Source organism: Castanea sativa, chromosome 5 (assembly GCF_040712315.1).
Source record: "Castanea sativa cultivar Marrone di Chiusa Pesio chromosome 5, ASM4071231v1".
NCBI lineage: Eukaryota > Viridiplantae > Streptophyta > Magnoliopsida > Fagales > Fagaceae > Castanea > Castanea sativa.
Window position 1 is genome coordinate 29,693,022 of NC_134017.1, and position 16,853 is coordinate 29,709,874.

At 32.1% G+C, this 16,853-nt stretch overlaps 1 long non-coding RNA gene across 2 annotated transcripts; it reads right to left on the reverse strand.

Moving 5' to 3' along the window:
- Nucleotides 1-772: 772 nt before the first annotated feature.
- Nucleotides 773-4,522, reverse strand: LOC142634376 (uncharacterized). 2 transcript variants are annotated; one of them, XR_012844129.1, is made up of 4 exons: nucleotides 4,368-4,522; nucleotides 3,223-3,257; nucleotides 2,943-3,069; nucleotides 773-1,234 (listed from the first exon to the last, which is right to left on the reverse strand). It is a non-coding gene; the product is annotated as an uncharacterized LOC142634376 (long non-coding RNA). The 2 variants fall into 2 exon arrangements; XR_012844130.1 differs by lacking the exon at nucleotides 3,223-3,257.
- Between the last annotated feature and the right edge of the window lie 12,331 nt (nucleotides 4,523-16,853).

A 16,853-nucleotide genomic window follows, 5' to 3' on the forward strand; every position in this document is an offset into this window, starting at 1 on the left:
TGCTCCAAACTTTACTTATTAATATATATATATATATGTAAGAATTTTTGGGCCATTACTTTACTCCTTCGTGGGCTCATCCAGTGTGAACAATAATTAGTCTCTGGTTAAAAATTTTGAGGAGCACTGTGAGAAACCTAAATATATATATATATATAAATATATATATATATATATAAATATATATGCAGATGACTTATAAATTTAAATTTTTTTTAGTTATATGTATATATTTTTTATGGTTTATTATATTAGACTTCTCATTTTCTATGCTAATTTAACTAATTTGATACAAAAATTTTAAATTTTAAATTAGATGGGACACGTGGCGTGAAATAAAACTCTAATTAAAATTCAATTTTTACACTAAATTAACTCATTTGGCACAAAATTCTAAAATTTAGATTAAATGAGATATATGGAGCAAAATTGACTCTGATTGAATTCTAATTTGAAATTTAATTGGATTTCCTCTCTACTTTACCTATTATATATATATATATATATATATATATATATATATATATATAAATTGCAAATCTAAAGCCAACCAATATATTGATTATCAAATCCTTTCTATAAAATATATATATATATATATATATATATATATATATGGATTTTATATATATTCGGATTTTAAAAACATCGGATTAGATGTTCATATTTTATTGGTGCAGTAGAATTTTTAGCAAATTTTTATGCATTATTTCATTCTCATAATGACTAATAAAAATCTATATATAAATCACTTTCTCAATAAAAAGAAGTATTTGTAAATCAATCAAATCTTTGATACCCCTTTGTAGCTTCAGCTTTGTGGTCATGCCACATTGGCTGCTACACACACAATGTACATTACACTTTCAAATTTCAAACTTCTACAATTTCTATCACTCTTCAAAAACAACGGAACAAGTTGGATGGAAAACAGAAACTGAAAATTAAATTGAATTCTATAGTTGCTATTTTTCCTTCTGATCTTAGCGTGCTAGCTGCTACTTCATTTCAAATAGTGACAATGCTTTCTCTTTTTTAGCGCTACACCCCCCTTTGAATAGTAAGCGGAACTCTGGTTGCAATAGTTCAAATCCAATAATAGATAAAACCAGCTAAAACCCCTGTTTTTGCTAGCATGACAACAAGAACAGGCTGGCAGCAATGAGTCAATTGAATGACCAAAGCATTGGTAAGTCCTTTGTTGTACTAGGGATCCCTAAGCAAAGAATACCCACTGCACCACAACCATACACACCCCACAAAATTTAGTTCAGAATTCAGAAAGTTACATGTCAAAGATCAATAGATCCCTCTTCACCCATATATCAATAGATCAAGGAAATCTCAATGCTGGCATAGAGGCATCAATGTACTTATTCTACTGATAAAATAAGTTTATGTACATAAAATTCCAAAAGCTTACAGACAATAAAATCAGAATGGCCTATTCACTATTAGATGAATGGTAAGGGAGAGTTAAGAGCTCTTGCACTTATATACACAATATTCTGTAAATAACTTCCTTAAAATACTAATGGATGAAATCATGAAACTCCATAACTCATTCTATAACCCACTGGATACTTTTTAAGTGGAAAATCAATCAGACATATAGATCTTGATAGCATATTTCAATATCATAATTACAAAATCAAATGGTACCAAAATATTTTGACCAACCAATCCAAAGAAAAAAAAAAAGCAATACAAATTTTGTTAGTTTCAAACAGTAATATAATAATTGGTAAGAAGTAAATCATAGCCACAACAGCTGAGCCAAACACTTCATCATTTCTGTCTTTTACACTAAGATTTTCTCAAAACCAGTACTCTTCTTGTTACTACTAAATCTGAGATCTCTTACTAAATTTGAGATCTTTTAAATAATCCACTCAAGCATTGTATTACTTCTATGCTCTTCACTTTTTACTGAAACTTGTTTTCATAGCTCAGATTTAAACAATCGTAGCAAAAAATATTCTATTATTAGTAAAATTGGTGTATTCACAAATTACAATTTCATGTGAAGTGTATATATCCATACTCTATACCTCTAAGGAAGGAAACATTACAAACCCTTTACATATGTGGATTAGATTTATAAATAAAAAAAACTACATATATTCCAAATCTGATAAGTCAACTCAATGGTAGGAAAATGTTCTTTATAAAATTAGATAGTAACATATTTTACAAAAGGGGGCAATTTTTGGTAAGTTTCTGTTGCTGCCCACTCCATAAACAGAACCCTTTCCTAGCCCAAAAATACAGAAAGTTTCCTCCTTTCTACAATTCAAAATAATTCTAGCAATTACCCGTGTCCGAAATTTTAAGTTTCAATCTTTTTCCACCAATTGTGAGTAGCTTAATCTTAAAATTTCATCTCACCAAAGTTAAAAAGAAAAAGGGAAAATGAGACTGTATTTTATGTGACAAGTATATACTTATGAATTTCAAAACAAGGTGTAATTCTATTGTGATATAGAAGGAAAAAGGCACGCAAATAGCCCAATTACATTTTCCACCCCAAAAGTAAAATAAAAGGAAAAATTAAAATCAAAATCAAATTCAGCTATCCCCAAAAAATAAAAATCCAAAATCAAAACAAACACTTTAAACTCCAAGCAACCATATCAATTCTTGCTCTGTTTGTAGGAAAAGGAAAAAGGAAAATTACTTGAGTCTTACATTTGAGCACTAACAACCATGGTATTCCTGTCCTTAAAAAAAGCACGCAACCTTAGTAAAAATGAAGCTTACAATTGGCAAACAATTTTAACCACCATTGACAGCTGAACCCATATTAATCAGTCATTGATGATCATAAAGAGGACCTAAATCGCAACATTAGACTCATAACATCAAGATTACATGAGAAAACACAATTCTCATGCAGTTGCAGATATCTCAATAACATGGCTCTACACAGTACTAAACATTACCTCATATTTGTTCAGTCACAATGGCCTAATACTTGTTGTGCTGCTTTATCTCTTAAGCTTTATCTTACGTCTGGCTTCCCGGGCAACTTCTACATCTGCTTGCCTTCATGCTTCCACTCACCTTAAACTAAAATCAGAATTAAGAAACAATTGACCAAAAATTCAATTCAAGCCTTTCTTCAAATAATTTGATAGGAATTGAGAAACCAAGGAAAAAATTGATTTGAAAAAAACAAAAATGGATAATGGAAAATCCTCTAGAGAGAGAAGTTGAAGGTACCAGTGAAAGCAGAGATCGTTGGAAGCATAGTCAATCTGTGTTTTCCATACCCAACAACAATAGAGATAGATTACATGTCACTACTTTCATTTTTGCAATAAATCTAATGAAACACACATGAACAATTTTTATCTATTTTGAAAACTCATTTATCAATGAGGTTTACCAACAAAATAATTGGATTATTCAATTGACATGATTATCATTTTTCTTGCTAACCCTTCTCATCGACATTTCTTCAAACATATGAAACCATAAAGATACAAAAATTGGAATTATTGTCAGTAACAAAATTAATGGCAATGCAGGCAATCCATAGTAAAAGAGAGAAAAGAAAAGGCACTTAATAATTCAATATAAAACAAATATTGAAATCAATAGAAAAGTAAAAACACCACATAAGAGATACGATAAAGGGGAAGAATTGACAATTTCTTCTTCTTCTTTGGACTTGGCTTCCCATTCAACACCATGAAATTCATAAACAAAATTTTAAAAAATAAAATAAAATTTGGCTTCAATTAATAGTAAACATCAAAAACCAAATCAAATTCACACATAAACAAACAAATGTTTTCCAAGTTTCACACTGTAACAGAGCAAAATGAAAAGAAGAAATCATAAAAGTACTGCCTATTTCATAAAGCAGAACATTCACATGCAAAATGACAATTCCTTAATCACAAATAAATTCCGCAAAGCAAGAACAGAATAAATGAATGAATCATAATTTCCTAAATCAAAAAAGGGAATAGTTTTATACAATTTGAAACGGTAATTGAATAGGAAAAAAAGGGGGAAAAAAAACCATGTCTACCTTCTACTAAACCCATATGTTTTTCAATAGGGATAAAAGTTTTGCTATTGGTGATGAATCAACAACAAAACCAGTTTTCCAAATCAAAACCCCAGAAAAAAAAAAAAAAAAAAAAAATAAACTAACTAACTATGAACGCAGATATTAGAAAACACGGAAAGGCTTAGTGATTTCTGTAATCCAAAATAGGGGAAAAAATAAAAATAAAAATTGAGAAAACAAACATTTTTATGGAGAACCCAAAAGCTCCAAACAAAAAAGAATCAAAACCAAAATCAAATCTAAACCTATCCAACAAAAAAACTTAATAAAAAGTAATGTTTCATACCCAAATCTAAAAATAAAATGAAGGAAAACGTATCGAAGCCGGTTTTGACAATCTGATGGTGGCAGATATGTAGCCTAACGATGTTAATGCCCATAGATTTTTCTTTCCCTATGTGCTTGCAACGGTGCTCTAAGTCTGAAAAGGGAAAGGAGAACTCTCTCCTTCTCTCTTATTTCTCTGTTTTTGCCCTCTCCAAACTTAAATTAGGGTTGTCAATGTTCGACTCAACTTACGAACACGACACGAACCCGACATGAACCCGACATGAATTTTTGCGGGTTAGAGTTGTGCTTTAATGGGTTTGGGTCATGAAAGGGTTGACCCAAAAGCGACACGATAAGAAACGTATCATAAACGGGTCAACCCACAAAACTTGCAATAGACACATTTGATACGCCAATTTATTTGTGTTAACCCGAAATGATTCACTTAACACAACATGTTTAGCTCGTATAACAAATAAATATTCATTTTATTTTACATTTGTCAAATACCTTTTATATCCAATATATATTTTAAATATAAAAAGAAAAGTGAGTAATTACAAAAACTTACAAGGGATATAATTGGAAATTGAAACTTTACAAACCTAGATCTCTAAACCCTATAAACCCTAAATCTCTAAACCTTCTTATAAATATCTAATTTTTTTATTTTTTATTTCAGATGTACTATTCACTCTACTATCTTATAATCTCATGCTCAATTCTCAAAACTCAAAGTCTAAAACAAGTTATTGCTCTCTCTCTCTCTCTCTGGATGATAATCGTAGTTATAGTCAGAATTAGTCTATTGTTTGCTCCAATTCTTTTAATATTGATACTTAGCATTTGGCAAGTTCTAAGGATATTATATTTTTGTTAAACTATGTTATTTTTGTTAAACTGTGTTATTTTGAATTTGGGTTGAAGTGTATGCACTTCTTTTGGAGTGTAAAGAACTTATTTCTAGATGAATGTTATATTTTTGTTGAACTATATTGTTTTGAATGTGGGTTGAAGACTTAAAGTGTATACACTGCTTTTGAGATGTAAAAAAAAAATATTTCTAAATGGATATTATATTAAATGTTATGCATGTTAAAATGAGTTGTGTATCAACCTAACATGACTCGTTTATTAAATGTGTCAAATGGGTTGGGTCAGGTCAACTTGCCTTATTAACAGGTTGGGTTAGGGTTGAAAAATCATGACACGATTATTAAATGGGTTGGGTTAGGGTTGAGTCATTTAGTCGACTACTCCTACCTCAATACGACACGAACCCAACATGAACCCGACATGCTAACCTGAATTTACACCCCTAACTTAAATCATATATAACCCCAAATTTCAAAAAATCAAATCAAAACCTAATGTTACCCAAATACCTAAATAAAAATCAATCCAACCAAATTTCTCAAAACTAATTCATATTTCATACCAATAACCAGATCTAAGAAAGAATGAAAAAAAAAAAAACTTATTGGTGGTAGTTCTCTCAATGTTTGTCTCCATCTCATCTCTATATCACAAGGTTTATTTTTTCCTCATTCTCTATCTCTGGATCCAAAGCACGGTGTTAAGAAAATTGAAAAGGAAGAGAAAAGAGAGTATCCGAATAGGAGAAATGGAAGGCGCCCTTACGGTGATGGCAGAAGATCTGGGTGGCGCCCTTCTCTCTATCTCTACCTCTTTATGTCTCTCTTTTCTCTCGATCTCTCTCTCTCCTTTCTCCGTGAAGCAATCTTTCTTCTTCTTCTTCTTCTTTTCTTTTCTTTTCTTCTCTCTTTTTTTTTTTTATTAAGCGGTTAGTTTCCCTTTATACCGCTCCCAAACAGTGTTTTAACGTAGTCAAAAATCATAATTTATTGCTTTTAAACGGTGTTGTAATGTTACTAAACAATGTAATTTATCGCTTTTTAACTTAAATGTGGCTGAATTTTAGATAGTCATTTTTCCTATATGGCAACACCTCCTTAATTGTAGAAATCAACTTTCTCTCAGCTCCTGCTATCATATATAGTATATGATATGACATTTTGAAATTTTATCTATTTTATAATAATAAAAAAAATTTTAAAAAGTAAAAGTAAAAGCGTAGTATTTCATCTCATAACTTGTATAATATCAAGAAAGTTTACTAACAAAACAAATAAACCTCCTCCATGCAAAATGATAATACTACATTATCTCTCCGTCGATTTTTTATGGAAAAATAGGGATTCAAAACTCTCTCTCATTTAGACATATTTGGCTAAAATGTTGGTTACATGATGAGATATAAAACTTCACTCATCATTTGAGGTAAAAATCTCATATATGACTATATAGAGTGATTGTAAAGGTGATTTATTTGTCAAGTTTTCCACTATTTGGCATTACAACAAAAAATAGAGTTTGACTGTAGATATTTTGTGAAAAAATATATATTGCAGAAAAGACGTTATGGTTTCATAAACTCCTAATCTGCTTTGATAATGTTGTATTTATTTGATAACCATAATGATAAAGAGATTTTCTTTTAAGTAAGAAAGGACAAAAAAATGACATTATAAATGTGTTATTAAATGCTGCTATTTTATTAATAAATACTTATATTCATACTTAAATTGAAATAATTTTATTAGTGGCCAATGTTTTATTATTATTTGACTATAACCATTTGGTGTATTTTTAAATAAAAGTCATGGGCATTTCTAGACAATTTTTATGAAAAGCTAGATATACCTTAAATAAAAGCCTTAGTATAAGTCAAATTCTAAACTATTTAAAACCCTAGGCATATGGTTTTAAATAGTTTAGTAAAAAAAGCCCTAGGCGGAGGGCTCTAAAAGCATTAAAAAAAAAAAAAATTTGTGAAACACGTTTACTTTTTTTTATAACTCCCTCCCCCTCTTAACACAATGCTAAAAAAAGCCCTTAAATATTTCTAGTTTTGATTGGTTAGGATCCAATCATATACAACTAATAACAGTAATTCAAATTTTCATCATCATTTATCTATACTACTAATAACATGATTGTTTGTTTGGGTTCCATCATTTTGCCCACTAAAATATCCTCACACAAATTCTTTAACCCTCAAAAGTGCCTCCTATCTTCTAGTTAAATAATTTTAAATTTAAAAAACACAAATGATTAAAAGAGTAATTTACTATTTTTTTTAAAATCCCAAGTTTTAGGTTTTTTTTTTCCTTTATCTTCTCCAATCTAAATTATCATTTTTTATTTTTAATTCAAAATTTTAAACTTTTATCAACTCTCTGGTGAAGAAAGATCCTAAAAATTAAGATACTGTCTCTTTCTCACTTTTACATGACACTAAATCACAAAGGAGAATATTAAAATATATGTATTTCTTATTGTTATTATGATCACCATGTAATGAGCATAAAGAAGGGATTGGTGAAGGTGAGAGAAGGTTATTTGCACCATTACACACCCTAGAGCACCTTTGGAATATGTTGCTTCTTATATCAGAAGATTGGATTCAAGCTTGGAAGAGTGAATAAGGTAGGTAAAATCTTGCCGAGAAATGCATAGTTTGGTGACAATGTTTTATAGCAAGTCTAGGGCATTGATTCCTAATATCCATCTCTGAATAAGGATCAAAGCTTATGGCTGTTGGAATTATAGTGTAGATGCCCTTGGGTGAGATTTTGGGAGAGGTACGAGAGTTCTAAGCTCTCCCCTCTCGAGTATTCACACATTGGGCGTTTGACAATGTGTTAAATGTGCTTACAAAGGCAAGGTGTGTGTGTGAATCTTTTTTCTTATTTTTATTTTATGAAGTTGTCACCAATTATTGGTTTTGTTCTAAGTGTGATTCGTCACATATGTGTCTAATTTGTTTTAATTACCTAATTAACTAAAACCAATTCAAGGGTTCTTAAATTAATTAAGGTAACCAGAGTCTCAAACCAAAGATTCTTGGACTTGAAAATTCGGTTATAGGTGGGAAAGGTGTTAAATACCCTACATTTCTTATCAAAAGAATAGCACCATATTTTAATTTAATCACAACATTCGTATTTTAGAAAGATAAATAGAATACTCGGCATTTGTTTTTGAAAAAGTTTTGTACAAAACAATACATATACATAATATCTTATTTACATATCTAAATAACATGTGAATATTATTGCAAAGAGTAATTTACAAGCAAACATGTGAGTATATATAAATATGTGAAAATTAAAGTGCAAGAAGGTAAATATATATAACTAGCATTGAGTATTATATTTATTCTAGCCTGTGAATATATAATACTATACAACATAAAAGAAAGGAAGGGAGAGGAAAGATATCACATTATGCATTTAGAGTAATAAGCCAAGTTTATTCTCCAAGTTTCACTCCTATACACAAACACAATAAACCAAAATGGTTAGTGTAGGAAGGAGGGGGATATGTTAGCTTGATCACGTACCATCAATTCAATTAAAATGAATCATGGATACATATCAACCTCTTTTAAAATTGTGCAAAAAAGAAATCGATTGAAAACAAAAGATAGAAAACACCATTTACTTACATTTGAAAAGATGAGTATTGTCCTTTGTAAAACCTCATGACTTTTTGGAAAAATTCTCATTTTAAAACAAAGGGAATTTTGGGAAAATGAATCTTGAAAAAGGGATTCTCTCTTGAAATTTTATGAAAAAAAGGCTTTTGAGGGGAAAACATAAAGAAAGAGCAATATTATATATATATATATATATATATATATATATATATATATGTATATATTTTTATGCACTTTAGAACCATATCCAAGATTAAAATCAAAACTATTCAAGAAAAGGGATTTGTTTCAAGAAAATTGTTTCCATGTTTTAGAAAGAAAAAAGAAGAAGATGGTTTTGGTCCTTTTGGAAGTAAAAATCCATGGTTTCTGTTTATTTTTTAAAGAAGAGAGTTTTATTTTGACTTCTTAAAATTTAATTTGAAAATGGCACTTATTGAAGCTTTAAAAATGCTCCATTGGAAGGCTTTTTATTCGAGGGTGAACTTTTTGCATCTTTTAAAGACTTATTGAAAAGGAATGGTTATTGGAGTATTTTTTAACATTTTAAGAGGTTTGCTTGAATCAAACTTCTCATTGTCGGGTGATTTAGGGTGAGAAGGAAACAAGGGAAATAAATAGGGCTTAATGTAAAGACATAAAACAATAAACGAACGTAAATACATACATACATACATACATACATATATATATATATATATATATATATATATATATATATATATGAGTGTGTGTGTGTGTGGAAGTTAAAAGTAATATATGAATTTAAAGACATAAAGCAAATGAAATCTTCCTTGAATTGAGTTTGGCTTACTTTCAATACTTTTTTAACTAGATATGTCATTCTATTTTAAATATACAATGGCAAGCAATAGTGGGTTTTAATCTCCACTTTTATTTAGTTAGTGGATTATATGACAGTTTTTATTATAACAGAATGAGATTCCAGTTAAAAAAGCACTTGAGGTAAGCCAAACCCCCTTGAATAAACCTTTACACTCATGGAAAATCAAATATGGTGGTGCATAAGGATAGACTCACCATACTGATTTTGGTGTTAGAGATTAGTCTAAGAAGACCTACCTTAGATAAATCTTTAAAATCATAGTTGAACCAAAATGGTGGTGCGCAAGGACTAATATCCACTCACCATATTAGTTTAGGATATGAAGATTTACCAAGGTGTGAGGTTGATTTTTCCTTTAAATCCATTAGATTTAGTTTGTCTATGTGCAAAAGAAGGTGAATACATTCACACATAGCATAAACTCATGTCAAGTATAAAGGAAAACACAACTATAAAAAAGGAATCTATTCCTAAAGATATAGCTCCCTTTGTTTCGCTTGATGCTGTGTAATCTTTTTTCAATTTCATTCAATAAAATAGGCCTCCGGGTTTGGATTCTCAAAAAGAAAAAAAATAATAAAAAAAGGAAAAAAAGCAATAATTTAAATGAAATAAATTTAAATTGCATAAATTAATTAACATAAATGTAACATAATGTAAAGAGTATAAAAGTAAATGACATTATGTAAAGAGCAAGAAATTAAATTACTTAAATTTAAAGAACATAAAAGTAAATGACATAAATATAAAAAGCAATAATTTAAATGACTTAAATGTAAAAAGCATAAATGTAAAGAACAATCTAAATGAATATAAAGTAAAAGGTATAAGAGAAGAGATTAAATGGTGGGACCCATGGCTCATAAGAGAAGAGATTAGGGGCTGTTTGGATTTGTTGTTTCCATAACTCATAACTCAAAAATGGTGGGACCCATGGCTAAGAAGGCTGTTTGGATTTTGTTTCCATCACTCATAACTCTGATTTTTGTTTCCATCACTCATAACTCTAATTTTTGAGTGATGAGTTATGAAAACTGAAAACACATTTTAGGTGTTTTTAGTTTCCATAACTCTGTTTTCAATGGCATTTTCGTAATTAAACATTAACTGAGGGACCCACTAGTCAGGTTTGCCGCAACTTTTGACCACTTTTTTTTTTTCTCACTGGGTTTGGTGAGTGGTCTTCTTCTTCTTCTTCTTTTTTCTTTTTCCTTTCACACTACTTCTTCTTCTTCTTTTTTCCTTCTTCTTTCACTGGGTTCGGGTTTCTGGATTTTTTTTTTCTTCTTCTTTCACTGGGTTCAAGCTCCCCCCACACCTCCGCCTCCATCGCCCTCTTCTTCCTCTCCCTCCTATACTCCTTGTAGTCATTCGGCCTCACGGATCATACTTCTCAATCACTGACGATATCACCCCAACCAATGCCGGTTGTGCCGAGTCTTCCTGCATCAGCGATGGCATTACCGAAGCCGCAAATGACGCCATGTTCTCCAGTTGCGCTGCTAGTGCCAGATTGGGGGTTTTGGCCTTGGTTTGAGATTTGAGAATGGTCTGTGGCGGAGCGAAGACTGAAGAGGACTTGCAGAGAGTCGGCAGAGCCATCTTGGCGCTGCTGGACCAGACGGTGGTGTTGCTGGGCTTGTCTTTGTTGGGCGAAGAGGGTGGAGGGAGGTCTCCATACAACCCAATGCAGAAAAGACCAAAGAGAGAGAGAGAGAGAGAGAGAGAGAGAGAGAGAGAGAGAGAGAGAGAGAGAGTTATTAGGGACTGTGAGTGAGTCAGGCATGGGTCCCACAAAATAGTAAAAACATTTTAGTGATGACAAATTGAGTGATGGTGCAAACGAGTGTGTTTGGGAAAATTTGGGTATTTTAAGTGATGAGTGATGACAAAAAAAAAAAAAAAAAAAAAATCCAAACAAACCCTAAATTTTGCAAAGATGTGGTGTACAACTTATATTTTACCTCTCCAATCCTAACATGCCATATCATCTTATCACATATTTAAGAATAAGCACAATCACACCCAATCAATTATAATACTCATATATAAATCCAACCAAATTTGGAGTCTCTTGAGATACTATTAGGTGTATTAGGATGTATTGAATTTAAGCAAAATGCTGATGTAGTAATCATTTATTAAATGGTGTAAAACATGGCTTTTACACTCCATTCTTACCAAATTCAGACTCATAAGAAAAATGAAGAAATTTATATATTTAGAGAGTATTTACATCATAAAAATTAAAGGGAGATAGAACTAGAGTAGTAGCTACACTACCCTAGCTCTAAGAAGAACTTTGGAGGCTTACCTATGGGTTTTGGAGGGTGAAAAATGAGTGAAAAGGGGGCTGGAATTTCCGGGTTTCAAGACTAGTATAAAAACAAAATAAAGAGAAAATAAATCTAGAGAGAATCCTAGACAAATAGGTGATAAGGAGGGGAATTTTTGTGTTTTTTTCTTTAGGATTTTTCCAAGGGAATAGGGGGTATCTATACAAAAAAATGAGAGTAGTGGGATCCCTATGAGGGGTGCACCCACCAGGGCAGGAGGCTCCCTATGAGGGATCTTGTTGCCACCTCATCTTTTTCTAGATGCTTATCCATTCTTCCATTTTTAGTTTTCTGAATTTTCTTCTTTTTTGACCCTATTTTTGAGCTATTTTCTAGAGTTCTTCAAGAGCTTGGAATTCTTCAAACGTGATATTTATGGGAAGTTCTAAATGTCTAGTTTTCATAAGTTCAGGCATCATGTAATTTTGAGCTACAATTTTCGAGATATTGCACTTGGAAGTGAGGTGACGCAGTGTAGAAATCTGTGTGACACTTTTCTTGAAAATTAATTCCTCCTAGTCTGAAGGGGATATTGATCATAATTTAATGTAGTCTGAGCCATTCACATTTATTGTGGCTGGATTCGTACTATCTATTTCGCAAAAACGCCCAAAAACAGTTATTTTACCTGAAAAATAATGAAATAATATTTTTAATTAGGATTTTTATGTTTTCTTGATATTTCATTCGTTTCAACTCTTATTTTGGCCCGTGAATTATCTTTTTGAATTGAATTTTAGGATATTTAATATGAAAAAAAACTTATTTCGATTGGACGGTCATATTGTTTGGTCAAATTTTGACTAATCCTAGTTAGGGTTAGTCAACGTTGGTCAAACTTAGCCAAAAATGACAAATTTGGGATTTTGAACCCCTAGGTTATTAAAATGGTTTTATCCAAGACTTGATTGAGATAAAAAAAAAAAAGAAAAAAAAGACTTTTTTTCATGTAACTCCTTATTACATGAATACGGTATCACTATATAGAAGAATGATTGCCTTAAACTTTGTTCTTATTTGGATATTTAGGGAAATCTAGTTTATCATGATTTAGGTAATTTTCTGGCTAAACTTTTTTTTTTTTGTCAATCTATGAGGAAACACACTTCGGGAATTTGTTAATTAAGGATTTGGTCAGTCAACACTAAGGTCAAATTGCTTTTTCATGGTGCCAAAAGTTAGTCCATGATTTTGGGCAAATATAGCATATCAATTAGGTTTTTTTTTTTTTTTTTTGGGTGTGTTTATGGTTGTGGATACTAGATTTTTTTTGGTAGAGAGAATTTCCACAGATCCACTGGCCTCCCAAAGATGCCTTTTTCTCGAGAGTATTTTGACATTGGCGACTTGTGATGATATATGTGCATTTGTGCACTAGGGTGATGTGTGTGAGTATCTTTACTTATTAATTTTTAAGAATCACCATTAACTATTGGATTTTTAGGGGTGGTTGCTCACCCATTGTCTAATTTATTTTAATTACCTAGTTATTTTGGGCCATCCTAGCTAATAAGGTAGGATAAAGTTTTGAACCAAAAATTCTTAAACTCAAAAGCTTGGTTATGTGTGTGGAAGGTGTTAAGCACTCCACAACGTCTATCTAAAGGATAATTCTTCATTTTGATTATAATTTCTATAACTCACATGGTAGAAAATAACTATGAAACTTGGAATTTGTTTTTGAAAAAAGATTTTTGTACAAACAATACACACACACACACACACATATATATATACACACATAAATATTCATGTGGATGTTATCTATAATGTTGCAAAGTAATATATACATAGCTATGACTTGAATATTACGTAGCAAATATAGCATATGAGAAATTTAAAGAGTAATTGTGTTACATTTCTCCTTTAAAAGTAATTTGAAGCAATATTTATTCTTCAAGAATCATTCTCATGTTAAAACAACATCAACCCAAAATAGTTAGTTTAGGAAAGGTAAAAAATTTTGACTTGATTGGATGCTATTAGTTCAATTGATGTGAACTATGGAGAAGCCGTACTTTCTCAAAAATCATTTTTGAAAAAGAATTTTTTAAGAATTATTTGTTCTTTGATTTCTTCTATTTTGTTTAGTTTATATGCATCTCTTAGCTTCTGTTTAAGATAGTTTTTACATATTTAGGTTAGTAGTCAATAAGATAATATGTTTTACAGCTTTGTTAGTTCAATTACATTATTAGCGTTTGAATGCTTAGTTGAACACATGAACATGCATAACAATAGTATCATGCGTTTGATGAATATGTGTAGTGGTGATGATGCAGTGACGTAAGTAAGATAAGGACCTGCATTACAATATTAACATGCATATATGATATGAGAAGAATGTGGTGAACACGTGATGAATATGCAATGGTATGATGAACATGAATGGTTGATGATGCTTACTACCCTTGGATGATATGAGATGTTTGTTGTCTTGTAATCATGTTTTGCTACCTATGTGATGATGATGCTAGTTTATATGCTAGCATGATGTAGTATGATGATATGTGTTATACCATGAGATGGTGTATGAGATACCATGCTTAGATGAATATTAGAGCATCCACATCAGTTGGTGGATAATCATCTATAATCCAAAATTTCTATCATTTTACACATTTTGGCTCAAAAAACTTCCACATCAGTTGTACAAAATTTTGTAAAATTGTGCAAATCCACCCACGAGCTACAGTAACCGTGTAAATATACACGGCTACTGTAGCTCATCCATTTATTATTTTATCAATTTCACAGTTCGCTCCTTTTTTCTCTCTCTTCTCCGTGCTCAACCAACTCAATAACTGCTCTCCTCATCTTTTTTCCTCAGATGCACACAGAGATACACTAGCTCAAAAAAAAAAAAAAAACACAGATACACAGATCGGAGCTCGTGGGTCTTGCTTGACTGGATCGGAGGTTGTGCCCATCGGTATTGACTGGATCGGAGGTCGAGCTCGACGGTCTTGGCTGGATCGGAGCGTGTGCTCGTCGGCCTTGGTTGGATCGGAGGTCGAGCTCGTCGGCCTTGGCTGGATCGGAGGTCGAGCTCGTCAGCCTTGGCTGGATCAGAGCGCGTGCTCGTCGGGCTTGACTGGATCGAAGCTCGTGCTCGTCGGCCTTGGCTGGATCATCGGCCTTGACTGGAGCGGAGCTTGATCGGAGCTTGGGCCATCTCCCGCACCAGCGTGGACGGGCCGCGCCGCCCGTGGCGCGGCCCAGGAGCAAGGCGTTGGCTTGATCGAGAGATGGGTAGAGTGTAGAGAGATGGGTATAGAGAGAGAGTGTTTATTCAGAGATGGGGAGAGAGAGACAGAGAGCACGTATTAAAGGGGAACCGTTGGGAAATAATAAAAAATTTGAGGGAAATAATAAAATATTTAAAGAAATGTGTAAAATAGATGAACTGATGTGGGTATTTTGTAAAACTAAATGTGTAAAATAGAAAAAGTGGGTTTTTAGTGTAAAAATGAATGTGTAAAATGAATGAGCTGATGTGGTTGCTCTTAGGATATATGTTTAGATGAGATGAAGATGTCATGTTTGGGTGATATGATGAAATTTGCAATGTGATATGCCAAGCCTAGATGGATGTAAGGGTGTATGATTAGATATATGTTAGGATAAAACTAGTGTGTGTGTGCGCGTGCACATGTGTTACAGGATAGCCTAATAGAGGACCATTTGATAGAATTATGATATAAAACACAATGAGTAGAGGCCGACCCACATGTCAGGCAAAGTTGAGTGCTTAACACCTTCTCATCTCTATACCTTAACTCTGAACACACACTCTAAATAGATCAATCCCTTTGCAAGAGGCACAAATATGCTTCCTAAACCTAATCTAGTGGAGACCCTATAAACCCTCCGCCTCTAGTCCACTCGGTTGAGACTTATTTCTTAGAGCATTGTAACCCTACGAAGTAAAAGGGAGTCAAATTGCCCAAAGGCACTGGCGCCACAATGACCAAGCGTGTAAATCAGGGAATAAACCTTCACACATACACAATCAAGGTATAAAAGAATATACATAATCATCCAAGCACCAAATATCGCATACCCACTAAATACGTAAACACGCCAATACATATTTTAGATGAATCAATACAATACATGCCTAATCTAGGGAGCCAAGATTAATCTCATGCATAAATCGTGATATACATATTCAAAATCACATAAATAAGCTTTAGAAAATGTAGATCAAGAAAATACCCAAAGAGAAATCCATGATATTGCATGTATTTGCATATGTAAGCACATAGTCATATATGGAAGCATAGAGATAAAAGAAAATCATCTGATTAGTACACTAGTTTTTATATGGAAATAATATACTAATCCTAGTAATCATGTAGAAAACCATATATAAAACATGATAATCATAAAGCAAAACATGACATCTATGTGATTAAATGAAATCCTAGACTAATAAAGCAATATAATGGGTAATAGGCTTACTTAAGGAGCAGATAAGAGGCAAATGAAGGCTTAAATGTGTGCTGCAATTTTTAGGGGAAAAAAACATTTTTGTAGTCTAGTCTAAGTTGGAAATGATGAGAGGTATCAGTAGTTGATGATGAAATGGATGAGGGAGGGGTAAATATTTAAAGTGGGATGGAATGGGACTTATAGTTTGTTTGGTTGAGGTGAAAACAAGAGGGAGACAAAAGTGGGGAGAAAACTCATTTTCTCTTGTTTGGTTGGGAGTGGAAATTAATGAGAAAATTGGTGGTTTCGAGTATTTTCCACCTGGACCCACCAAATTATAATCTCTCCAAATCGAAGAGAAAA